The sequence below is a fragment of the Crotalus tigris genome, unplaced genomic scaffold (genome assembly GCF_016545835.1).
Source record: "Crotalus tigris isolate CLP2741 ecotype Arizona unplaced genomic scaffold, ASM1654583v1 scf7180000024452.453762, whole genome shotgun sequence".
NCBI classification, from domain to species: domain Eukaryota; kingdom Metazoa; phylum Chordata; class Lepidosauria; order Squamata; family Viperidae; genus Crotalus; species Crotalus tigris.
This window is the reverse complement of record NW_024100621.1, coordinates 123,654-151,255: the sequence shown is the minus strand read 5'-3', so window position 1 is coordinate 151,255 and position 27,602 is coordinate 123,654. Positions and strand designations below refer to the sequence as shown.

Genomic DNA, 27,602 nt, shown 5'->3' with positions numbered 1-27,602 from the left:
ATTGCTGGCAATGGGGTGGGTGTGGTTTCCATGACACTCCTGGAATAGGTGATGCTGGCTCATCAGCAATAACTGTGGGAGGGATTTAGGAGTCCTAGTGGACAATCACTTAAGTATGAGACAGCTGGGTACTGTCCTAGGCATATTATCAAGATCACAAGAAGTATTAGTACCACTTTTTACTACTTGGTATGAGCCCACTTGGAATACATGGTTTTGTCACCATGATACAAATAAGATGTTGTGACTTTATAAAGAGTGCAGAAAACAGCAACAAAGATGATTAGAGGGCTGGAGGCTAAACCGTATGATGGACAGTTGCAGGAACTAGGTATGTCTAATCTAATTAAAAGAAGGATTAGAGGTGACATGAGAGCAGTCTTCCAATATTTGAGGAGTATCACAGAGAAGAGAGGGTCAATCTATTCTCCAAAGCACCTGAGAGCAGGACAAGAAGTATCAGATGGAAACTTATCCATGAGAGATCCAATCTAGAACTAAAGAGACATTCCCTGACAGCGAGAACAATTAATCAATGGAGCAGCTTGCCTTCAAAAGTTGTAGGTGCACCATCACTAGAAGTTTTTAAGAAGAGATTGAACAGCCATTTGTCCAGAATAGTATAGGGTCTCCTGTTTGAGCAGTGGATTGGACTAGAAGACCCCTAAGATCCCTTCCAACTCTGTTATTCTGTAAGATGTCCTCAAGTGAACTCTTATGCATCAGTTATCACATTTGGACTTCATATGGATATATAATTTCAAATAAGAACTATTAAATTGGAGCAGCACTTTATCTAGTCCAGTATTCTGTGGCACATATTGGGAAACCAGTTGCCTTCAATAAGATCGTATTATCCAAAGCTTGTACATTCAGAATTAGGCACTAATTCAAATAGGAGGAGGAAATATAGTGCTCTTCTTTGCTTTCTTATAATCATTTCTGTGATTCAATATTTCAAGAAGGGCCATATTTTTTTCTTATATGCAGTCTATTAATTTATATAATGGAGCTATTCAGTTTTGTAGTTTGTCATTGCAAATTAGTGTATCCTTTTTTAAGTATTTGTGATTACAATTTATAGGTAACAGCAATTTAGAGTCAAAATCAGCAATTATTACTTGCAAGCTGCAGGAGAAGCCTTCTATTAAAATTTAACTGAAAAATGGTGTAATGGTTAAAGCACCAGACCAGAATTACAAACTATCATGCAATCTACTCCCACTTTAGGCACAAAGTCAGCTGGGTGACCTTAGGCCAGTCATTCTCCCTTAGCCCTAGGAAGCTGGCAACAACAAATATTTCTGAAATATTGTCAAAAAATATTGCCAGGACTAGGCCAACCTGACTCAAAGGCACACACAATTGAAATTCTTAGCTGGGAAATGTAGTCTTTACTTGTCATTATGTACACCATGGGTTCTGTAATTCTTGGAGGCAGTGAGGCTCCTTTCTGCCAATCAATTACATTTATTTATTTATTTATTTATTTATTTATTTATTTGTTTTATGAGACTTATATACCGCTTTAAGTGCAAGCACTCTCTAAGCGGTGTACACCAGTAAGCAATGTGTATATATATATATATATATATATATATATATATATATATATATATTTACATTGCCCCCAACAATCTGGGTCCTCTTTTACCTACCTCGGAAGGATGGAAGGCTGAGTCAACCTTGAGCCGGTGAGATTTGAACCGCTGACCTGCTGAACACAGTCAGCTAAAGTGGCCTGCAGTACTGCACTCTAACTGCTGCACCACCTCGGCTCTTTTCCCTAATTATTACAAGGTTCACTAAGATATGGTTTTTATCATTTAAAAAAAAGCAAGGAAAGATAGAAGCTCATCTGTTTTACCACTGTGTACTCTCAGTAGCAATCCATTTATCAGTCAGCTATCTTCTCAAGCTGTTCTTATTTCAAGCTTTTTTCTCAAATGCAGAGCCAACAAGAAGAAAAATAGTATTTTGCAGAAGGTTCAAGTGGCAGTCACATTTTATAAAGAGGGCACCTGAAAATAGAAACATCTTCATGGTTACAAAAGACTCTATCTAGGCAACATCCTTGTTTTTGTATATCCAGATAGGCAACAATGCCAGGACACTCACCAAATATCTATGCCCCGGCCTAAGTTTAAACTCTGGTAAATAGCCCAGAAACTGAGATCTTGCTATTCAAGGCTCTCTAGCTTAGGTTTCAGTTTATGCAAAGTCAAACGTGTTTCCCTGTTTGCCTAAATTTCACTGAAAGTAACATCAAAAAATGACTTCACCAAACCAACCTGTGTATGCCACATACTGAGATACACCCAAATATTAAATAGCACTATAATTTCAATGACCACCAAAGCCTTTTATGTATATTTAGAATGTGTATCTTGGATTTCTGAAAGTAAAATGAGATGGAAGATCTTGGGTATAATATGTTTTATTATCTGTTTTGCTCTGTTTCCAATTGGACTAGAAATATTGAAAGAAGAGTTAACACTTCATAGTAAAATAGAGCTTCCAGATTTTTTCATTTTCTTTTACTGTTTACCTATTATACTCTCCCAGAAAGATTATAATCTGCGGTAGGTCACTGGTTTCAGCATCATAATGCCATCTAGAGTGCAGCAGAGAAAGCACAAACTCAGGAGACGTTGGCATACAAAGAAATTCTTGAAATTGCAAACCCCCATTATGTACATTGATAAACTGTAGAGTCACTCAGGTGTGGTACAGTTTGTACATCTGAAATAATTCCATTGGGTGGGCAGTACCACACCATGCACATGGTAGCATTTATACCAATTACACCTTACACATTATGTCAGCCAATAGCGCTGATGCCAACTCTGAAAGCTAAAAAGAAAACATTGTTATGGTGCAAATGAAGGTACTAAGGTGGGCTGAAACAGAAATGGTTGATATAAAACCCCTTTCATAACTTCATCTGGCTAATTCTATGCAGAAATAGCCAGTTCGTCTATTGCATGGGACTTGACTTGTATCTTCAATTTCCTCTTCCTAAACTGACTAGAGCTGGGACAAGGCAAGTCGTCTCATAAGTGCATAACTATTTATTATTTTATTTTATTTTTGTTTTATTTATTTTATTTTATTTATAATCCCAATTTCATTATTTTTTTTATAACTAGGTAGTGAATGCCTAACTCTCTTTCCTCTTCCTATTATCATCACAACAATAACCCTGTGAAGTGGATGGGCCTTCGTGCCTAAGAACTCCCCGTCTCTTGGTTTCTAGCCTGGCACTTTTAATGAAACACAGCATAACTCTTGCAATATTTCTTCTAGAAAGGAAACTGATGTGGAAATCCATCTAATGAGTTGGTAACTGAGACTAGTTTTAAACTCATGCAATATTATATAAATCTTCTTTGAGGCAATCTCAATTCAGTTTATTATTATATCTAGGAATGTAGTAAATTATTGCAATTGTACTACTTATCTAAGAGGAGATACATGAAGTGGTGGCCCTGATGATAAGATCTCATTCATGTAAGTTTGGGTACACAAGTTCCATGGTTCCGTGGTTGTATCTTTTGGTGTATCTTACACAGTTCCTCCAAACATTGCTGATTTAAAAAAAAAAAAAAAAAAATTTCAATGCAACAGCATGGAAAACATAATTAGATGAGAAGTAATTGTTCCACTATGATTCAATTAATTTAACATAATTAAATTAATCCTGGTTCCTCCTACTGTTTTTATTTGAGAACATAGCCTGACATTCTAGTGTCATGTTTGGCCTTCTGTCTGAAGGTTTGGGATGATTGTTTTAAGAAATCACTGTAAAATCGGTTGTTTTTAGCAAAAGGAGCAGTCTAGTCAAAGACAGGGAAATATCATTTATCTGACTCACTGTATGCTGAATAGACACATTCATTCTATCAAACAAAGAAAAAATGCAAGAGGTAGATTGTTATATTCCTCTTTGAGCTGCAGTTTCAGAGATATTGACATGCACAGTGTGATATTGTGCGGCTATATTCCCTAGGCTGCGATCTTCCATCTTTTGTAGAGCAGGCCTGCAGACACTTTTACCTGGTAATTGTAAGCACTTAGTCTCACAGGTGCTGACTTAGATGACTAATGCCATTTACATAGGTTTACTGTAACCACCTCCTACATAAGTATCAGGGCCTGGATGCTGGCAGGCCACCAGGGGAAAAAAAAAACAGAGATAGTTTTTAATGCAATTACTTTAGGGAGATGTTTCTGTGCCATGTGCCCATAACCAGGCTATGCTTTGGATAATACATGTACAGTGAAAAAAGAGTAGTCCAATCGATTTAAACAATATGAAAGATATGCTTTTACAGAATACATTAAAAGTAAAGGTAGGTCAATTTCTTGATGACTCTTTGTTTACAGAAGCATTACGGCTTGATAATTTTTAAGCAATATATGAAAATACTATGGACAGTCAAGAAAACAAACTAATGGATATTCCAACCGATCCAGAGTACTTACCTGAGGGACCTAGCTCAAATTATCCTATTTTGGGAACATTGTGCAAAGAAGGCCCTAAAGGTGGAACAGAAAAGAAGAAGATGACCTGAAAAATCAGATTAGGGACAGATCATTATGGAGAAAAATCTATCTATGTGGTCACTAAGAGTTGACAATGATTTGATGACACATAATCAATCTTTAATAGAGCTGTGTGGAGCTTTGATTAGAAGTTGATTTGATTGACTCACCATTTTGAATATTGAACTAAAATGTTAAAATTGGGTCATCAAATTAAATTGAGGTGCCTTAATGCTGATTTGAAAATGAAATGGACTTTTGCACATGCAAAAATGCATTTATACCAAATCAAACCTTGGCACTGATTTAATTTGACAATTTGAATTGAAATTTCTAATCAAACTGACTTGACCTTTTCAACTGAATTGCAAATATAGCTTGAATCATAATTCACATCAAAATTTGGCTGATATGCAGTCTCTTGTAGACACTGTGCTGTCATACAAACTACAACATTTTGTTTAAGCACAGGAGTTTTCCTTTTCATCCATTGTATACACAATTTCTTAGTAGTTGCATTGTGGGATATATGTGTTGGAGAAAAAAAAACAAAAAATCAACTTCGTTCCCTTATGACACTGGTGGGGAAAGTTGCCTTCACTGAAGTCAAAATTTCCTTCATAGCTTAAATCTGGGAGTTTTAAAAAATAAAAGTGAGGTAAATAGTTGTTATGTAAATTGGGTTCTCCTTTAAATGTACATAGAAATACCCTAAGCATGCTAAGGACACAAACCTCTCTGAAGATCATACTGGATTTTGGTTTCCCATCCAGAAACAAATGTGAGCCCGACTGTTCACTTTGCCTAACATACAAAGGAGATGACCTGGGAAAGAGCATCCCTACACATAAATGATTATTTGCAATTAGTTTGGGATATTCTGTATTCTGTCTTTTTTGTTTCAAAGTCAACAAGTACAAACCCACTTTCATTCTTTTATGAGGTTTGTAAGGGTATATTTGTATTACTGTTTTTTTAAGAATTCAGAAATGATGTATCTATGTTCATTCTGATAACTGGAACATCACACATACACCCCTCTCCAGAAGGCAGAACTGAAGACTTCCGGAACAAGTCACATATCTCTCTCCATTATGTGGAGCTCTAAGGCATGGCTATGACAGCAGCATCATTCTTACATGAGCTACAATACTCAGTCATGACAAAGTTAGTCATGGCTGTGTAGGGGTAGGCAAATACATTACGTTCCTCAGGTAATTGCTTTCCTTCTGTCTGATAAAAGAATGAAGTCTAATCTAGTCATGTGCCATGACTTCTTCCTCTTCCTTGGGCCTTGAAAAAAATAAAAAGTTGCAGATATCTGAATTATTTATTTATTCTTAATATTTGAAGTGAATAATGTTCACTTAAATGGCATTACTCATCATGTCAGCCCTTGGTTGATTGAATTAATAACCCAGGAGTTAGAATAGATACTGTCCTAGTCACCCTGATTAAGTTTTGAAATCTACAGGATGCAGAGAATCCAGAGCAGGTGGAGAAGCAGTTATCACTGTTACATTATATTGATCAACCCCAATAATGAAGTTCAAGTGGGAGTGAGTCTTAGCCACTATTTTTTTTTTACACAGAATGATACCTTAATGGTGACCTTATTAATAGTCTGGCAGCAGTGTCTCTTCTTATTTATTGTCACATTTCTATGCTATTTAACTTCTCACAGTTGAGAGCAGTTTACATACAAAATGAACTTCAAATACAAATAAAAATGACAAAAATGGTCCAGGTCCCCATTGTCTCAAAAAGAAGGTGACAGTTTTTACTTATTTGAGAAATGCAGGCAAGGTGAGGGCTTCTCTTATCTCAGACGGCAAGGTGTTCCACCAGAAGGCCATAAGCTCATCTTGAGTGGGGACTTGGAGAAGACCTTTCCCAGAGCAGCACACAGTGTGGGCTTATTCTGATAGGGAGATAAGATCTTGTAAGTACAGGTTCTCCCACAACCTATGAACCATGCGGTGGTTAAGCCAATCTGGTTTTCCCCCATTGACTTAGCTTGTTGAAAGCCAGCTTGGAAGGTTGAAATGGCAATCATGTGACTCCGGGACACTTCGGCCATCGTAACTCCATGCTGGTGGCCAAGTGTCTGAATTTTGATCATGTGTCCCTGGGGATGCTGTGACAGTTGTAAGTGCGAGGATCAGTTGTAAGCGCCTTTTTTTTCAGTGCCATTGTAATTTTGAACAGTTACAATTTGCTCAACCACTGCATGATTCACTTAACATATGAAGTGATTCACTTAGCAACTACCACAGCTAAGATCCTAAAATCGGGCACAACTCACTTAAAAACTGCCTTGCTTAGAAACAGAAATTCTGATCTCAGTTGTGATCATAGTTGTAAGTTGTGGTTGTAAGTTGTGGACTACCTACATACAGATGCCAAGTTATATAGGGCTTTATAATTTAAAACCAGCATCTTGAGTTGGGTCCCGTATCCAAAGCAATGACCTAAGCCAGAGGTTCTCAAACTTGGCCACTTTAAGACTTGTGGACTTCAACTCCCAGAATTCCCCAGCCAGCCATGGCTGCCTGAGGAATTCTGGGAGTTGAAGTCCACAAGTCTTAAAGTGACCAAGTTTGAAGACCCCTGACCTAAGCAATGACCATGTTGCTGAATCTACCACCTCCTGACCTCATGACAATGAAATTTGGACCAACTGCTGGTTCTAAGTCATCTTTGAAAGCAACCTCATATAAAGGAAGTTACAGTAGTCTCATTGCAAGTTGATGGGTAAAGTAAGCTACTATACAGAGAATAATCAGGTGTTGCTGTTGTGTTACAGACAGTACACTTTTTCCCTATGTCAGAGATGCATAGCCTTTTGTGCTTGTTCGGGGGTTTATCTCTACAAATGGCTTTCTAGATAGAGGTATTGAATAGAGATAATAATTATCATTTTTTGTAGTTCTGATTTTATACATAGTTCATCTGTCAGGGTTTTTCTTTTATTTTGTTAGAAAGTCAGACCAAGAAAATGATTGGAGTCAAAGCAAGAAAAGGGTCATTTGCAGTTAAATTAGTTATTTTTCCTGTACTTTACCATTTTTTTCCTATTTCTTGCAACAAAAATTAAAATTTGGCAGTAACTTTGAGAAAGTTTACTGTAGGTTTCACTAGTGATTCGGAGTGGGAGGACATGATATCTTAGTTTTTTTCCATTTGCTAACCAGTGCTCTGCTGATGATAAAGCTAACTTTAAACTCTGTAACATGAGGAACTGGCAACTCTTCAGGATGCAGCATTAATTAATAAAATTAATTCCCTCCTCCATTAGCTATTTGGTTCACATCATGGATGTGGAATACTCCTGACTCATGGCTCATACAGTGTTGCACTCCTCACCTTCCAAATAATTTAGATTACAGCTCCCATAAACCAAAAATAGCATCAAATGTGGCGGGGGATAATGGGTGTTCATCAACAGCATAAGGTGGCAAGGCCACAATGAAAATAAATTTGCTTTCCAAAGATGTCCACCATGCAGCTGACGGAAGAGGGATAGAGATCTGGCTTTCCACTGAGAAGAGGACTTTTAGTTTATTGGTAGATCATCTGATTACTCAGATTAGTGTAGCCAAAAGTCAGCATGTCCAGCAGTTTACTTCTAAAATAGCATCTGAATATAAAGCTGTAAAAACCTCTTGAAGCTATAAAGGTTGGGAAGGGATGTGACGGGACAAATATTTGAAACTTTGCTCAACAAACATGCTGTCTTGATAGAAGAAAAACATATTAGTGGAGAAAGAAAACTTAATCTGAACTCTTTCCCCTGACTAATTAGTTTTTTTATGTGCAGGCAATGATTAGGGGGAATCAATTTTGTTACCAGTCATTATACAAACCAAAGTGGTGCAGTCTACAGAACACTTTACAAGTCCCGTCACCCAGTTTTTATATGTTGGAAAAGGACGAACTAAAGCTTAGTGTTGTGCTCTGGTTACGCCATTTTCTGGATAGGGAGGTTGTCCACTGGGTCATTCGTGCCCTGGTCATCTCCTGTTTGGATTATTGCAATCTGCTCCTCATGGGGTTACCCTCGAAAAGTATCTGGAAACCAGCTGCTACAAAATGCAGCTGGGTGGGCAATTTTAGGCACCCAAAGAAGGATGCTTCTGGGTTCAATTCAAGGTGTTGCTTGTGACCTATAAAGACCTACATGGCATGGGGACAGGCTACCTAAGGAACCGTCTCTATCCAATTATATCAACCCATCCCGTCTAGTCAGACAAGGAAGGAATGTTGCAGACTCCATCAGTTAAAGAGTTTCAACTGGCGGGTCTAGGAAGAAAGCCTTCTCTGCCATCGTCCTCGTCCTGTGGAATATTCTTCTCCTGAAGGTGAGGCAGATTCCACTCTCCTGGAATTCTGAAGGGGAGTTAAAATGTGGCTCTGTGGCCATGTGTGGGGAGTCCAGAGGAGCACACAGTCATAGGGCTGGTTAGTCCCCTGAAAATTTTCCCTTTACCTCTTAACCAGTTTTAATCTCTTGCCCTCTCTTACATTTTTAAATTTAAATTTAATTTTTTTAACTTTTGACCGTATTGTTTCATATTTTAACATTTTTTTATACACCACCCAGAGTCCTTCTTTGAGGGAAATTGGAGGGTCAGAAATGTAAAAAAAAAATACGTCAAATAAATAAACCGAATAGGTTGGTAGTGCAGACATGTACGTATTATAGGATTCCCTGGAGGACAGCAGAAGACAAGGTGAGCAACTCCCTGTGGTTGCCATGTGTCCATGTGCTTTCCATAAACTAATTGGAGTCTATAAAATGCACTGGAACTTTTAATCAGAGCTATAGTTTGGTGTTTTTCTCTTCATCTTTGGTTTAGTTTTTTACAACAGAAGAAATTATGTCCCAGCTGTTTTTTTGATTTCATTTTGTAGCAGAGCTGTAGGAAGCCAGAGGAAATGAAGACATAATGGCAGTCCTGTTTTACCTATTGTCTCTGAAGCCTGGACTGTTCTTGCCAGATCTAATTAAGCCAATGTTCCTTGTTGGTATTGCTAAAGCAGACCAACTCAGCTTCTCTTCTGGAACACAAGGACGTCACAAAATTTGCAGGTCCAATCATGAAACCCAAAGCTTTTTTTTTTTAATTCGTAATAAAAGGCAGTCTCTAGGAACCAAGACTCTAGCATGAATGACATTCAGAGAAAGAGACAGAGAGATGATACGTACATGCTTTTCAGGTTATAGATCTTAGTTAGGGGTGAGGGAATAAAGAATATAAATGTTAACAATAAATCAAACAAAAGCAAGTTTTCTCTCTTTTTTTCCCATCATCAGAACTGGTTTCAGCAGCAGCCAAAAAAGCTAAAACAATCCTGGGTTGTATAAACAGAGGCATAGAATCAAGATCACACGAAGTATTAGTACCACTTTATAAAACCCCAGTAAGACCACACCTGGAGTACTGCAACCAATTTTGGTCACCATATCATAAAAAAGATGTTTGGAAAAAATTCAGAGAAGAGCAACAAAGATGATCAAAAGCCTGGAGACTAAAACATATGAAGCTGCAGGAATTGGGTTTGGCTAATCTAAAGAAAAGAAGAAATAGGGGAGACATGATAGACGTGTTCCAGTATTTGTGGGGCTGCCACAAAGAAGAGGGGGTCACATTATTCTTCAAAGCACCAGAGGGCAGAACAAGAAACAATGGTTGGAAACTGATCAAAGAGAGAAGCAACCTGGAATTAAGGAGAAACTTCCTGACAGTGAGGACAATTAACCAGTGGAATAGCTTGCCCCCAGAAATCATGGGAGCTCCATCACTGGAGATCTTTAAGAAGAGGCTAGACAGTCACTTGTCTGAAAAGGTATAGGTTCTCCTGCTTGAGCAGGGGGCTGGACTAGGAGACCTCCAAGGTCCCTTCCAACTCCTGTTCTGTTCTGTTCTGACTTTGGATGCTATTGCATTAGGCAGCAAGAGAAAAAAAATCTCTTGTAATAGTCAGAGCTCTTTGCTGTTCAAAAGAGGCTGGCTTATGCAAATATCTGTTCAAAAATGGTTGGCTTATGCAAATATCTGCTACAAAACATAAAGAATTTGTACTGGAGTACAAATATCAACAATGATTTGAGAACACCCCATCTGAATCCTGGCATTTGTTGCTGTGGTGTTGGCAGTTATGATTTAATTGTAGAGAAGATTCTGTGCAATGACCTTAGGAAGATACAGAACACCCCATGACAAAGAATGACTACCAAAGAGAAACTGTTATTATATACGCAAATCAATATGACAATGTTGCCTTGTGTTCTTAATGAAATTGTAAAGCAGCAGCTAGGAAAAAGAGAACTATCCGTTCTGACATTTTGGCAGGAGATAAACAAGGAAAAAAAAAAGTCATTACCCTTGAACAATGGATACTAGTCAGCAGTGGGAAGCACACATGCACACCACACACACACACACACACACACACACACACACACACACACACACACACACGATTTGGAAAAATAAATGGCTTACTTTATAAACATGCTCAGCCCAAGACTGGTATTGTTAAAAATCTTTATTGTTTTTGCTTAAACTCTGCTTAAACTGCAAACAACCACTCAAAGTAAATCTGTTTGCTGTAGGTCACCACTGGCTGGGACTGTCTAACCCAGTGGTTCTCAAACCTTCCTAATGCCACGACCCTTTAATACAGTTCCTCATGTTGTGGTGACCCCCAACCCCCCATCCAGCTGGCTGGGGAGGGGGGGCAGGAAGGCCGCTCCGCCAGCTCCGCCCAGCCTGGTTGAAGAAGCACCATTTCTCTCCCTCTTTCCTCTCTCTCTTTCTTTCTTTCCTCTCTCTTTCCTTTCTCTTTCTCTTTCTTTTCTCCCTTTCTCTTTCTCTCTTTCCTCTTTTCCTGTTTCTTTCTTTCCTCTCTCTTTCTTTCCTCTTTCTCTCTTTCCTCTCTTTTTCTCTTTCCTCTCTCTTCTCTCTATCCCTCTTTCCTCTCTTTCCCTCTTTCCTCTTTTTCTCTTTCCTCTCCCCATTTCTCTCTTTCTTCTCTTTGTCTCTCTCTTTCCTATCGTTTTCTCTCTTTCCTCTCTTTCTCTCTCTCTTTCCTCTCTCTCTTTCTCTCTCTCTTTCTCTGTTTCCTCCCTTTCTCTTTCTCTCTCTTTTCCTCTGTTTCTCTCTCTTTCCTCTCTCTCTTACGGCAGCATCGTCGGGGGTCCCCACCTTCCCCGGCCCGGCCTCCACTGCGTCTCAGCCAAACGGGTGGGGAGAGGGAGGACGGGAGGCAGCGGTTCTGGCGGCTGCAGCCACTGTTGCATAGGCAGGGGTCCCCGCCGCCCCTGGCCCGGCCACCACCCCCGCCAGGACTTTGTGCTGCCTGGCCTCGCCCTCCGCCCATCCGATGGAGCCGCGGTGGGGGCTGGTGCTGCATGGCTCGTCAGTCTGGCTGCTCCCCCCCAGGCACCCCTCTTGCCCCTGCGCCTGCCCGAGCCACCTTGGGGGCAGAAGGAGGAAGAAGGGGAGGAGGGATGGCAAGGAAGCCACTGCCAGCGCTGGGCCCCAGGAGGCAGTTCTTCTCTCCTACCATTGCTGAATCTCCTTCTTCCTTTCCAGCAGCCTTGACTCCGGCATGCCTTCCTGTCCAGCAGGTAGAATGGTCGGGCTGGCTGGGGATCGCAGGGGCTGGTCTCCCTTGGGCCACGGCTTGCGGGAGGGCTGGCCCACTCAGCGAAGCCTCCAGCGGGCTGCTCCCAGCAGGGATCCCGGGGCTTCCCCGGGTGGCTCCACGGCCAAGAGGCCCTGGCTGCGCTTCTCCCAGGAGGTGGGGCACCCGGGCACAGGGCCAATCAGGAGCCCTGCAGGAGGTAAGTCCACCTGAGAGAGAGAGAGAAGGGAAGCGAAAGTGCCTCTCTGTCTCTCTCTCTCTCTGCAAATGGCAGAGGAGGCCATGAGGAGACAGATGCAGAGCGGTGTCTCGGTTCCTAAGACCATTGGAAATATGTTTTCTGATGGTCTTAGGCGGCCCCTGTGAAAGGGTCGTTCGACCCCCAAAAGGGTCACGACCCACAGGTTGAGAATCGCTGATCTAATCTGACTCTTTCTTTTGACAGAGGCTCTTCTGTTTCAAGTACAAACAGATTGTACCACATTCACATGGCTGTTACTAACCCTCTCTTTTACCTGGCTTTGAAGAAGGAGACTAAGTTTGGAAACAGGCCTGCTTCTTTTATGCTGAGGTGGAGAGGGGTGAGTTTCAGCCTGTAGAGGGTTGCGTGCTCATTATTTCCTCGACACGAAGATCAGGCAAAACGTAATCCTGCCAGAGGGGCAAGACAAGATGGCACCCCTGGCCATTTCCAATTCAATAATTCAAAATTGTCAAGAGCTTCAGAATTGTTTCAAAGAGCATATTTTCTATGCTGCTTGGGGGCAGCAGAGTAAATGTGGGAACCGGGCAGTTCACATACCACACTCGATTTTTCCTCCTGCCTTTCCCTTCATCTCCTTGCCTGGCTGTTGCTGGTCACTTTGAGAAAGCTGCCTTGCTCTGCCTCATTGAATGGCGCTAGGGCAGGGATAGGCAACCTTGGCTCTTTTATGATTCGTGGACTAACTCCCAGAATTCCTGAGCCAGCATAGGAATAGCTGGCTCATAAAAGAGCCAAGGTTGCCTACCCCTGCACTAGGGTGAGAGGCTTCAGAATCACATCCTTTGAGGTTATTTTCTCAAAGAAAAGACCTTTTTTTTACAGGACAATGATGAAACTTTAGAAATGTTACAGTTATTATATTGTAGTATTCGTGTTTAATTTTATTGATGCAACCAGCTCTCCCCTTTCACTTAGCAACCATTCAAAATGGTGGTGGACCCCACCCCAAAAGACATTTACCACTTGCTTCCAAAGTTCTAACATTTGGGCCCCCACCCCACAAACACATGACTGCATTTTGGGTGCTTGACACCTGCCTGCAATTACCGCTGTTTGTGGTGACCTGCAAATTGTGATCACCATTTAGTGTTTTGCTGAAAACCAGCGTTCATTTACAGTATTCAGCAAAAATGTGCCCTATTGAACAATAAATTTGCTTAGTGACCGTGGCGTTCTCTTTATGACTGCTGCAAAAAAAAGACTATAAAATTGGGGTCACATGATGACCCACTTAATGACCAACACGATTTGTATCATAATGGTCCATTATGATACAAGTTGAGGACTACCTGTAATTTTATAAGTGATGATTCATATTTAAAAGGACTCTTAACCTTTTATTCTTATATGGTGATAAAAAAACTTGCTTTTTTCATTTTAAGAAAGAAAAACTGGGTGGGGAAGATTTTTTAAAAAGAGGATAAGGAAAAAAAACCAGTTATTGGATTGCTATTTCTTTCACAAAAGGCAAATATCCACTAATAAACAATTAAACAAAACTCAATATATAGATGCCATGGTACGTATATATTGTTCAAGATTCAGAATTGACCAGACTTAACCAACATGAATTATGAATATTCTGAGTTGATATGAAGGATTCCAAGTGTGGGGTCCCCAAGGATCTGTTTTGGGCCTGAAGCTTTGTCATTTGTTCATGAATGACCTACTGTTAGGATTGAGCAATTTAATGATGATTCCATTTACTGATGATACAAGTAACCCAGCATGACAAAACAAAATTGAAAAAAAATATTGCAAAGAGCTTCAAAGAGAAACTGGATTAAAAAGTTGGCTTTATTAGGGCCAAATGCATTTCAGCAAAGACACAACAGAGTGCATCTTAGCAAAATAAGGATGAGAAAGAGGGCCCTGAAATCATGATAAATAATAATAATAATAATATTAATAATAATATAAATGTGTAAATAACTCAAAGCCACTGTCATGTAAAAAAAAACTGGATGGAATTAAGAAAGGGATTGAAAAAGAATGCTAGTGCAGTCAGGCTTTTGTTTATATATTATTGCATTTGGAACACTGTATGGCAGAGGTGTCAAACTCGCAACGTTACGTGACATGTCGCGACATATCGTGACTTTTTTGCCATTGCCGGCCATGAGATGGGCGCGGTTTCATTATGATGCATCCGGCCTGCGGGCCTGCAGTTTGGCACCCCTGCTGTATAGTATACAATTTTGTCAATATAGAAGCCCCCCCCCCCAAAAAAAAAGTTGGCAAGGGAGTTAGAGCAGTTCTGACACTACAAAAGATTGGGGTGTTTGGAACTTGTTAGTGGTGGATATACAAAATGTTTCACACTGAAAATCCCCCATATTTTTTAATTAACACGAGGAAGAGAGGCTGCTTTGACAAGCAAGCTCTTTTTATTTGCTTCCCCAACTGGGAAACTGTTCTTTGTGTGAGCTGCAAGATAGCTAGCTCTCAGTTCCGACTCCAGTTAAATAATTACTTTCCACATTTGCCTTAACTAGGTGCCTTAATAACAGCTGGACATTTAACCGTATAGCTAATCCTCACTAACAGCTAATCCTCACTAATAATAATCCTCAATAAGCTTCCTTTGCCGATGCCTAAACTTAGCAACTCCAGGGTTGTGCGGGGATGTGACATGAGGAGAATGGTTGAAAGGCTATAAAACTTGCCCAAGATGAGTGCCAAGCATGGATCTTAGCTCTCTATTATATATATGCTCACCACAGCTGAATAGGAAGGGAGTCTCCAATGTTGTAAGCATCTGGATTTAATAATTTCTTTTACTAATTTTAGTCATCTGGTATCTTCCATTATATAGTCCAGGGGTCTTCAAACCTGGCCCTTTTATGACGTGTGGACTTCAACTCTCAGAATTCCTCAGCAGCTTCCCAGGTGTACCTTTTTGGGTCCTGTGGATCACAAGACACTTTCCTAAATAGGCCTGATTAGATAAGCGCCACTTGCTTTTTTAACAGATAAGCATAATGTAAATATATCATGAAGGGTGTCCTATGGTAGGAGAGAAACATTTTAAAAGCTTTAAAGCTTAAAGTTATGATGCTGCATCTATAAAGGACCATGAATCATACAGATATGATACAGCTTTATTGATCTTTTAGATCCATCACTCCTCTTTCCAAACCAAAGAAATGTTAGAAATAAATTATACAAAAGGGATCAGGACTCTGGGCTTTTTGCCCCCAAAACAGAACAGAGCTGGATCAAATTTGGTGTGAAGAGAAAAGCTGCCAAAGGAAGATTAAAAATGGGCCAGATTAAGCCAAAGACTGGGGAGGAACAAAAGTCCAGTAAACCCCCCTAGTGTATCCCTCTGGAAGAGGAAATTAGACAGCAGCTCAGAAGGTCATGGACTGCTATGTCCTAAGTCTCATTAACTCCTGGACACACAGCAAAGTACATGCAGCCAAAGTCCTAGCTTTCCAGTGCCCAATGTACACACAAGTATGTACACACACACAATGTACCCCCACACCATTACTCTATTACATAGAACAAAGGACAGATGCCTCCTGCATGAAAGAATTCCAGCTGTTTTCCCTGCTTGGTTTAAAAATACCTTGAATTTCATTTATGAAGTTCCTTTTCCATACCCACTTTCTCATTTCCTTTTTGGTAGGCTATGATAACCATAATTGTGCCTAATTACTATCTATGTTTCTATACTTAGCACAGGTGTTAAAGATGCCCAGGAGATTGAAACCATCTTATTGTTTCCATTAGTCCAGTGGTGTCATACTCAATTTCATTGAGGGAGGGCCGCATCAGCATTGCAGTTGCCCTCGGGGGGGGCGGGTGGGTATGGCCAGAGTGGGTGTGGCCTAACTGGGTGGGCATGGCCAGTTCTACATCATTCGCATCAAGGGTGCCTATGGGAGCCTGGGCAGGAGTGGGAAGATCTGAGGGTCTCTGGCAGAAGGGGGTGGGACCGGGGCAAGCACCAAGGCATGGTCCATTTCTTTATTCCTCACAAAGGGTGACACCTCCCCAGCATGCACCCAAGGGGCGGGGCCGACACAGCAGGGGCTGTTTCTAGATGGCCTTGTGGAGCTACGACTGAATGCTTTTCAGCATAGATGGCCACCACAAAATTGTACATTGGCTCCGGCCAGCCTAGGCCAGGGCCAAGGGAGTGGGGGCTGTTCCCTCACTGTTTCCAGGATGGCTTTGCAGGCCACATGAAACCACTTCGCGGACCGCATCCGGCCCCCGGGCCTTGTGTTTGACATATCTGCATTAGACACTTGAAAGATACAGAGAATCCTAATGTCTGAAAGACAGTTGCTAAAGAAAGTGGCATGATTCCATGTGCAGTAATCCTTCAGATAATTAAATAGCTACATTTTGACTTCCACAAAACTATGACCTAGAAAATTTGAATTGGCTCAAGAATATTACAGTACATATAAAGATTCATTATCTCTGAATATGTCTGAAGAGAGAGGAAGGGAAGGTGACTGGCAAGCATTGATTTGGAATGTCAACATTTCCTTAAAAAGGAACCTGCATGTAAACAGCAAGTAACAGATTCATCTGGACTGTATGGAATGGAATGAAAGGGAAGTGGGTTAACTCTTGGTTTTGGAATGAACAATGTGCTATTCATTTACAAAGGGCAAGAAGGTAAGGAGTCAGTTAATGTTTTCATCCTTAATTACCTTATCTTCCCACAGGTGTGTTGTGATTTTATTTTCCTAAACAGGAAAAAAATAACAATGCAACCTCCCAGTTGTGTTGAACTGCAACTTCCATCAGCCTGAAGAATAATGCCATTGGCCATGGATGTTAGAAGGCGTAGATCAATGCATCTGGAGAACACCAGAGTGAGGAAAGTTGGTTTAAAACCTCCCATGAAATTTTGAAAGGAAATGAGCCGGTATAATGCAGGGGATGAAAAGAGGATAAAAATATCAATAATCATTCATGACTGTGAGGGTAGCCTTAGCAAAAAGTGAGAAGCTGGAATCAAAATAGCTGCAAGCAACCAATACTGTTGTCCAAGGTGGCTCCAAAACTATTTAACAGCTGGAAGGACAAATTCTCACTTCTCTTCATCCATCTCTTTTTAAACCATTTAATTTACATTATTATACACTTGCTGGCTCTTTTACTTTCTCTGCATTTGCTCATTCTACCATTTCTCTTAAAGTAGAATGAGAATTTGGGATTTGAACCAAACTAGACTAGTGATTGGAACTTCTAGTCTGGCTGCTTCACCTAAATGCATGGATTGCAGGTGCACCTGTCTGCCTGTTTTCTGATGTCTCTGCACCTGTTATGAAGCAAAAACATCAAACTAGAGAACTCTCTTCACAAAGACTGGTTTAAAGTTCCTTGCTGCTGTATTAATTAATGGTGATGGTAGGACAACAAAACTATTGTCTCAATTTCCTCCCAGACGAACTTACATTCTAATCCATCAATCTTATTCTGCTTCTTTCTTTGGAAGGAATTCCTTTGTTGAAAAACTTACTGTATTCAGATCCGCTCCTATGAACTGGAACTATGACTTCCTACATACCTGGAGGAAGAAACATGTAGGTGGTTTATTTTATTTGTGTTCTCCTGTGATGTAAAGGAAACTGTTTCACAAGTAACACTGCATCACATGCATTCAGCCATAATTCATGTGTGTGTTCAGTGGGGAACTTTATGTTAAGTGTTATGTAGTGTGATTAGTTGCTACAGTTTGTTTTGCATTTCTAAAAGAAAAGAACAATGGCCTGGCAGCTTAGGCATACTACTCTGTTACTTGAAAAAAAAAAATCAAAATTGTCTTCAAAGTGTCGCTAACGTTATATTAGCTGACAGTTTCAAAGAACATTTGGAAAATTTAAAGCAGTAAAGAGTTATGCTTCTTTACATCACTTGTCAATATTGTGTGTCCTGAAAAGGCAAATTACTACTTTTCAAATAATTCCTTGTTGCTCTTACAGTTCAAACTTCAGGAATACACCTACATATAATTCACCACCACATCAGATTAGTAGTTGCAACAATCAGTTTAAAGCACAATAAAATATATTCAGGTAATCTTTGACTTAAGACCATTCATTCAGTGACTGCTTAAAGTTATGGTTGCACTGAACGAACTAATTTATGACCAATGCCTGAAATTACATCCATCTCCATGGATGACAAGATGTGTCAGGTCTGGCTGCTGGGTCAAGCTGGGGCTGTTTCATGTGACGAAAATGAAGAAGAAGCAAAAAAACAGCCCCAGAGTCAGAGTGCACCAAAAAGTCCCTTTCGTGCCAGGCTAGAGCTGGCCTTTGTGCTATGGGGGTGGAAGGAAAGCAACCCCCAAACCACAGTGCACCAAAAAGCATCTTGCCAGGAAAGCTGTAGGGTTTCAGTTCAATTACTAGCCAGAAATCAATATGAAATTCAGAACTTTCTTTCTGCAGATATAATATGTGTAAGAAAGTAGAACGCTCTGATACTAGTTTGGCATATTGCCTACGGTAGGTCTTCTGGATTACTCCAGCAAGTAAGCATACCTAAGGACACTCATGTGAGAAGCTTTTTTTTTTTTTTAACTTGGAGTGAATCCTCACATATAAACATCAATTTGGCATAAGCTGAAGTCTGAAAACTGCTTTGATACATACCTCTGAGCATGTGTTTGGATTCCTATGAATTCAGAGTTGTGTCCATAGTGATGGCTACAGCAATATTATGGGACCCAGAAGTAAGTAAGTAGGTAAGTGGTGGCAGAAATACAGCATACTGGTGACAATAGAATGACACTACTCAAGCTCAGCAGGGCACATAATTAAAATTAAGCAACATGTCCTAAATAAACCAAGAAAGTTGAAACATAAATCCCTAGTGAAGACAATTAATATTTAACTGAATCCACCTAACCTTAATATTTTTGCATTAATAGATACTTATATTTTAATTTAACATTTCATAATTTGTAACAAGCTCTTGATTTGTACATATTATGTGAAATAACTCTAATGCTGAGAAAGATGGAAAGACAGAGAAGAAGAGGATAAGCAGCAGCAAGGTGAGTGGAGTCTCTTACAGTGGCGATGGATACACCATTGTCAGACCTGACAAGTTAGGGATAGATCATTGGGGGGGGGGATCTATGTATTTGCTAGAAGTGGAAAACGACTGGATGACACATAATCAATCAACCAATGATATCTTGATAGCTTACAAAGTCAAGAAGGATTTTGTCCCAGGCGAAATAGTATATATATTTTTCAGAGGATTCTGAAAAAGAAATGGATTTCTTCAGAGGACTGAGAAGAAAAATTCCAAAAGTAGTAATAAGTAGATTTAAAAAAAAAAACACCCATTCTCTCCATTAAACACCCATTCTCTCCATCTAAAACATTTACAGCTAATTACTTCACCAATCACCATCCATATGTTTATCAAAAAGTCATTTTAATCCCAACTTTGTTTGGCTATTGTAACCACCACCGATAGCCTTAATTTATCATAAAAACAAAAATGGAGTCAATCTAAGGTCAGGTTCTAGTATAGAAATAAACATGAAAAACAATTAATTTTGAAGCTGAATCCTAAAAGAATCTGGGTAAATCAGAACCCAGTTCCAGAACCACAAGTTTAAGCGTCTTGTTTTTATTGTATATTATCACTTGTTTCCAATTTTTTTGTCCCTTTTTAAATAGAAATACCTTGAATCATATATTTTAATATACCAATCATTTCTAATACATTTCTCCAACATTTTTATCAGAGTGAACAATAAGAAAAGATGCTATATCACCAGGTATTATATTTAGTAATCTCATAATGCATAAAGGCTGGTATTGCAAGTTTCCATTAATTAACAGTCTTCATCTGACTTGGTAACTTTACAAGGTGTTTGACTGTTGGACAATTTGTTCATGAGGGCTCCTCAGTTTCTTTGAAGTGCTAGCCAATTATATCACTGTGGAAGAAATTTGACAGAGGAATTCTGTTCACCTGTCCTCAACATGTAGTGAATGAATATTACACTTGCTCATTGATATAGGTTGATCTGTCTGGAATGGATATTCAGAATCGAACACAAGTCTTCATGGACCTTAATAGAGTAGAACTTGAAACCCTCTTTCTTATAGAAACCAGAAGACTTACCTTGTCTGGGGAATCCATAATCCATAATCATTTGATTATGGATTATGGTACTGCAGGCCACTTTAGCTGACTGTGTTCAGCAGGTCAGCGGTTCAAATCTCACCAGCTCAAGGTTGACTCAGCCTTCTATCCTTCCGGGGTAGGTAAAATGAGGACCCAGATTGTTGGGGGCAATGTAAATATATATCTACATTGCTTACTGGTGTACACCGCTTAGAGAGTGCTTGCACTTAAAGCGGTATATAAGTCTCATAAATAAATAAATAAATAAATAATCAGGAGACAGAGGAGATTAAAAAATGTCTTCATTCTGGAAAAAGTAAATAAACCAAACATTAAAATGGGAGATCAAATAATTTTAAAAAACATGATTACATATATTAATATACTAGGACTGAAAATTGATATACATAGTAAATATGAGAGATAAAGTGAAAAAAGTTATAGGCCTGGTAGATTATGCTTGCAATTTCTGCTTATCTGCAAAGATCCAAAACATGAGGCTATTACTACATTTCTGTTCAAAACACAATATTGATATCTACTATATATATCATAAATGCTTGCTGTATAAATAAAGGTTAAATAAACAGGTTCAATAAAGCCTTAACAGAATCACAAACTGATCTTTGTTAGATAAAGGCTTAGCAGAATCACAAATTAACACTTGCTCCTAAGGAATGCACAGATGAATTTAACTTCCAAAGTAGTTGGTTTAGCATCATAAGCATTTTAGTTTTACCTAGACTGTAATCTGGCTCTGGCATTACAACATTGTTGATACATAAGCGATACCTTTTCTGGTAGCTCAGCTAGGCAACCTGGCGCCAAAGCTTACAGTATGTTTATTTGAAATCCTTAAACACTAAGAAATGGCAAGATTAAGCCTGTTGCAAGATATATTATGTGGAGAATTTTCTTCTCTCAAAAAAGTAATTATCTGGGGAAACTTTGCCAGGAGTTCTTTTATGATTGGATAACCATCTAAAACTGACTTTGCATTTTCTTTCTTTCTGAATATATTGGCTCCTGCAATATTATGATTGCCAATTTAACTTTTCTTTTTAACAAACATATAAGAAGTCCCTTCATAGGGCAGTGGGATCCAATTAAAAGCAATCTGAGTAAGCAGATTCAAAGCTTATGTATGTTGCAAAGAGATTCCTAATGTATTTCACACTTTCCTGGTCTCAGCACAATTGCTGCCATTTTCAGCATGGAGTTACCCCCATAAGTATGCTTGGGGTTTGGACACAAATAGGCAAATGATGCACATGCTCTCATGTTAAAGAGCATAGTAATATAGACTATGGGATACCAGAATGAGCTCCATGGATGCACGGCCAAAGTACATAATGGAAGAAACTACCAGATGCATTAGATCTACATATTCTCCTTTCCAAATCCAGTAACTGCTAAGCTTTACACAAAGTGATGTGGGTTGAATAGTTTCGCATAACTGCCAGCTCCACTATCCCAATTCAGTATTAGCAGAGATACGCAAAACATTCCATGTTTAAAATGATTGAAACAAACAATGAATTGGGTAGAGAAAGAGGGGAGCAACATTGCAATGAAAGCCTTGCTTTCCCTTTTGATGGGTATGCAGCATCACAGCACATTCAAAGGTGGTAGGGCTTGTTGCATTGTGATATCACTTCTGCATTTTGAACACCTTCCCTCAAAACCACTGATAGGAACTTAAAACGTTTTGCACATTTATAGGTAGTTCTTGGTTTGCATCCGATCTCTTAGTGACCGTTCAAAGTTCCGATAGACCTACCTGGGGGGCGGGATACTTACAACCTGGTTTCAAAATGCCAACACTGCCCCCCCAGGGTCATGTGACCACACTTTGAGTGCTTGGTATTTATAGCCATTTGCAGCATCCCATGGTCACATGACTGGATTTTATGATGATTTTTACTGAAAACCAGCATTTCCTTCTGGTTTTCAGGAAAAACACACCCGTTGCAAACCACTGCAGCATTTGCTTAATGAACACCACATGACCAATCCACTTTATGATCATCACAAGTTACAACTATGATGGGCAGGCTCCATTATAGTCATAACTTGAAGACTACCTGTATAATGTTGTAATGAATGCTACAATCAATAAATATAATAAAGACTGTATCTGTAAAAGCACCTTAACCAGACACGTCAACAGAATTTTGCTACTTTTGCCAAAATGATGAAATGGGTGTCAGACCTGATAGTGTTCCTAGTTCTACTCCTTTCTTGCTTGTTTTTCTTCAAGATTCAGTCATGAAAATGTGAACGTGCCTAGAAGAAAGATTCAGGAAACTGTACTTCTAACTCCTGGAAAACAGGAAATCTACACAAGAGAGCTTTCTAACAGCAGGGATATTTGCCAGGCTGATCAAAAATGTCAAGATGGTAATTAAAGACTTGTGGTGTACATAAAAAAGAGCAAAGCTTTAATCAGGGGGTCACAGCCCCCATCTCAACATTTTGACCTCCCTCAGGTATGCCTGATGACAGCTTAATTGGATGAGACACAATTCAAGAGTGTAACAGCAAAAGTCACTTGTTAATATGAAGCCACAATAACAATATAGCAACCAATATTAAATGTCTCCCACCTGATGCCACTATTGTTCATAAAGCAAGGAGCATGACTTTTGAAGAGGTATTTCCCTAAACTTGCCTAAACCATGTGTTGCAATGCTCAACCTCCTCAATGGAAGTGCAATGGTATGATTAAACGCAGCTACTTTCCTAAATAAGTTAGGGAACTGTTGTTGGGGAAAGTTCTTTTGAGGGAAATATTGGATGGAAGTTTGAAAGATTTATTGGCTAAATATTTCCTAGCAAATAGTACAGACAGAAAAAAAATAATTTACTGTTATTTATTCAGTGCGACGAAAGACAATTTGCTTTAGACATTCCTTTTGAAGGAGACACTTTTGGAGAAATTATGAATGCAGTGTGCTCTTCTTACATTCCCACAGATATGAGATAACCTCTCTTTCTTTATATAATCAATATTTCTGATGTCTTCCTGTTCTGTTTGCGAGTCAAAAGCATTGAGATAAAGCAGCAGTAACAAAAACAAGTCTTCTTTATTCAATTTCACAAACAGAACAGTTAACAAAATGGTGCAGGGCCTTTTTATACTCCCCTTGCAGGGACAGCATCAGCCAATCAATGCAAGGCTAATGGCCTGCCTTGTGCATGTGCATAAGGCTGGAGACAGCCTTCTGGTCCCGGGCAACCAGGTGGTCTGTCCGAGCCTTCTGCAGCTTCCTGAGCCTGCTGAGTCATGAGCCTGCACACAGGCAGACCCATTCTTACATTTTTTATTCACAAAATGCACCAACTGTTTAATACAGTGAAAAATAACACCCCTTCTTGACTGTGTTCTGCTTTATAGAGAACTATGAAGCTTCCCTCATGACTGACAGGAACCTCACATAGTCCTCTAGATGTTTGGGAGGACCCTTGGCCCGCTGTGACCTTCTTGGAGCCAGTGTGTGTGCCTGGCCTGCCAGGTCACCTGCCAGGCTAGGCAGACCAGGACTTTGATGCCCCAAAGACCCAAGTGACCCTCCCAGCTGCTGACTGGCTGGATTCTCTGAACCCAAACCAGAATTCCTTGGGGGGGGGGTGAAAGTCCCCAAGCTCAGTGGTGGGATGGAATTCCCCAAATCCACAATGGACCCCTCTTGGAAACACTGTCCCTCAAGCCCAAGACCAGCAGCAGGAGTGGCCTAAGTAGCCGATTGCCAACAATGTCCCATTGACCCGGTGCCTGTGCCAGAGTCAGGAGCCGCCTCCATGGCAAACCCCCCTTCTGGAACATGTGCTGCAGCATGTGAAGGTCCGCTTGGGCAGAGAGACTGTGGTCCACAATCGTAATTGTGGTCCTCCCCCCCCCCCAGAACAGAGCCAGGAGCGGAAGTGTGGCTGGGAAGCCTCCAGCGCAGTTGGTCAATGTGACGTCGGATCACACGACCATCATCCAAGGCCACTTCGTATGACAGCAGCCCAGAGATCTTGCATAGTACTACTGTCACCCAGAGATGTCCAGGTCCATAGTTCCTTCTCCAGACCGGATCACCCACCTTTAGTCTCCTAGGTGCCCACGGCTATGACACCTGTGAAGCCACCCCGTCTGGGTGCAACCTGTCCAGTTTTGTAATGAGGTGGTGACCCCAGCGGAGTTCAGCTGGGCTCTTCTTTGTGGCTGTGCAAAGTGTGGTGCGTTGGCAAAGAATAAAGTCAGCTAACCTGTGATGCCAGCTTCCATGAGTGATTCTCTTGAGAGCATCTTTGGTAGTGTGCACCATCCTCTCAGCCTGTCCCTTGGAAGCTGGATGAAACAGTGCTGAAGTGGCATGACAGATCAAGTTGGCCTGTAGAGAAGCCTGAAACTCAGAAGAAGTGAATTGGGGTCCATTGTTAGAGACAAGGATATCAGGACGTCCATGGGAAGCGAAGGTTCCTCTCAACACCTGGATCATCCTAGCAGTAGTAGTGTAGGAAACAGGAACAACCTCTAGCCACTTGGAATGGCTGCCCACAAGGAGAAGGAAGAATTGCCCCTGAAAGGGCCTAGCATAGTCGATATGAACCCTCGACCAAGGGGCATGTGTCTCCTACCACCTATGTACAGGGGCCTGAGGCATTTCAGGCTTTGATTGTTGGCACACTTGGCATCCATGAACCTGGGTCTCAATCTCTTTATTGAGCCCAGGCCACCAGAGATGGCTGCACACAAGCGCTTTCATCCAGACTATTCCCAGATGTCCCTCATGCAGAGAGAGCAAGACTCTAGTCCTCAATGAGGCTGGGATCACTACCCATAGCAGACAACCCTTGAAAGTGGAAAGCTTGTGCTTCCTTTGCCAAAAGCTCTGGAATTCTGCACCAGGACCCATGTCATGCCATCCTGATAACACTCATGTCAGCACACGTGTGAGCGTGTGATCAGTGGCAGTTTCTGCAGCCACGTCCCTAGCATTGAGGGGAGATTCAGGCAATTCCTGAATGGAAAGAATGTGAAGAGCAGGAGCAGGATCTGCCTCTATCTGCTATATAGGTAATCTGCTTAGGCCATCTGCATGGCCCATTTCTTTGCCTGATTTGTGAACCAGAGTGTAGTCGTATGCTGACAGGAAAATTGACCATCTCAGCATTCTAGGCAAGATTATGTGTGGGGTTTGTTTGTTTGTCGTAAACAAACCCAGCAGAGGCTTATGGTCTGTGTAGAAGTGAAGTGGCAGCCATATAAGAAGTCATGGAATTTCTTTATACCCACCACTATGGCCAAGGCTTCTCTGTCAATCTGAGTGTAATTACGCTCTGCAGAAGACAGAGTCCTGGAATAGTAGGCCACAGGGATTTGTGTCCCATCAGCCTTCAGGTGACTGAGCACTGCCTCAACCCCATAAGGGAATGCATCTTTGTCTCTAACAAAGTTTAACAGTCCCAGAAAAGCCTGAAGTTCGCTTTTGGACTTGGGACTTGGGGCCTGCTGAATTGCTTGAAGCTTGGATTCAGCAGGATGAATGCCTTCAGCATCAATACGGAACCACAGAAATTCAGAGGATGTAACTCCAATTTTACATTTATCTTGCTTCAGCTTCAGCCCCGCTTGGTGGAAATGAAGCAAGACAGCCCTTAGCCTTTCAGCCAAATTCATAGATGACTTCCCAGCAATGAGGATGTCATCGAAGTAGGGACAGATCCCAGGAATACCACGGAGTGTTCGCTCCATCACACTTTGGAAGATGCCAGGGGCTACGTTAACCCCAAACTGCAAACTTTTTACTTTAAATGCTCCCCGGTACATAACAATTGTTTGTGCCTCAGCTGTTGCCTCATCAACAGGTAACTGTTGGTAGGCCTGTGCCAAGCTTTTAAGCTTTGCAAAGATTCGCCACCCTTTGAGGGAGGCCAGAATGTGGCTTACCACAGGCACTGGATATGCATGCTGTTGTAAGGCTTTATTAAGGGTGCATTTATAGTCCACACAAATTCGGACTTCTCCATTTGCCTTTAGAGGTGTGACTATGGGGGTTTCTCATGGACTACTGTCCACAGGCTCTAAGATTCCCTGCTGGAGAAGCTTGTCCAGCTCTGCATCAATTTTGCTTTTCAGTGCAAAAGGCACCCTTTGAGGCTTAATCCGGATGGGTGTGATGGCTGGGTTTAAGCAAAGAGCAATGGGAGGCCCCTTGTACGAGCCAAGCTCTGAACTGAACACATCAGCAAACTCCTTGCAAACTTCTGCAAGGCCTGACGTTTGCAGACTGTGAAGTCCAGTCACTTGAATCCCAAGGGCCTTGAACCAATCGAGTCCAATAAGATTTATGAGATCATCCACAACTACCACCACATCTAGCAGCCCTTCAAAACTCCTACACTGCACTTTGAGTGTGGCCTTCCCCTTCACGCTGACTCTGGAATTCTGGAAGTCAGTGAGGATTAAATTTGATGGCCTGAGTTTAACTCGAAGGCCACTTCTGGTGCAGATCCTTTTAAAGATGTTATAAGAAATGATCGATAGAGCGGATCCTGTGTCCAACACCATCAACAAGGGAACCCCTTGCAACTTCATGTCAATGTGAAGCTTCTTCCTAAGCAGCTTGTGAGCTCCTGTCTTGAAAATGCTCCTGTGCGATGCTCAGAAACCCACCCTGTGTTAGCTGGGGACCCTGGTACCTTTCTGAAGCAATTCTTCTGAAGGCCTGTCTTTCTGGTGACCCAAACAGACGGAGGCAATGTGGCCTTGCCTGCCAAATGCCCAGCAAATGGCAGAGCGGAAGCAGCAGTCAGAGTGCTTGTGGCATCCTCCACATCCGAAACACCAAGGGAATGTAGTTGCCTTGTCAGGACACTCCTTAGGCCTCCTCTCTGCTGCCTGCTGAAGTCTGTCCACCTCCTCTTCAGGATCCTGTTTGGATTCCTCCTGAGAACCTCTTGATGGACAGAGACTGAGGTTGGAGGATTTCTAGCGAGCCTCAAGGCCTTCACAGCATCGCCCACTGCT

General features: G+C 41.0%; 1 long non-coding RNA gene across 10 annotated transcripts; it reads right to left on the bottom strand.

Moving 5' to 3' along the window:
• Window positions 1-1,667: 1,667 nt before the first annotated feature.
• On the bottom strand, window positions 1,668-20,734 carry LOC120303047. 10 transcript variants are annotated; one of them, XR_005555323.1, is made up of 6 exons: window positions 20,582-20,734; window positions 19,650-19,705; window positions 17,137-19,273; window positions 15,182-15,369; window positions 4,486-4,539; window positions 2,420-3,587 (listed from the first exon to the last, which is right to left on the bottom strand). It is a non-coding gene; the product is annotated as an uncharacterized LOC120303047 (long non-coding RNA). The 10 variants fall into 10 exon arrangements; XR_005555328.1 differs by having other exon boundaries at window positions 17,137-19,207; XR_005555324.1 differs by lacking the exon at window positions 20,582-20,734 and having other exon boundaries at window positions 17,137-17,286; window positions 17,952-17,999; window positions 19,090-20,573.
• Window positions 20,735-27,602: the final 6,868 nt, after the last annotated feature.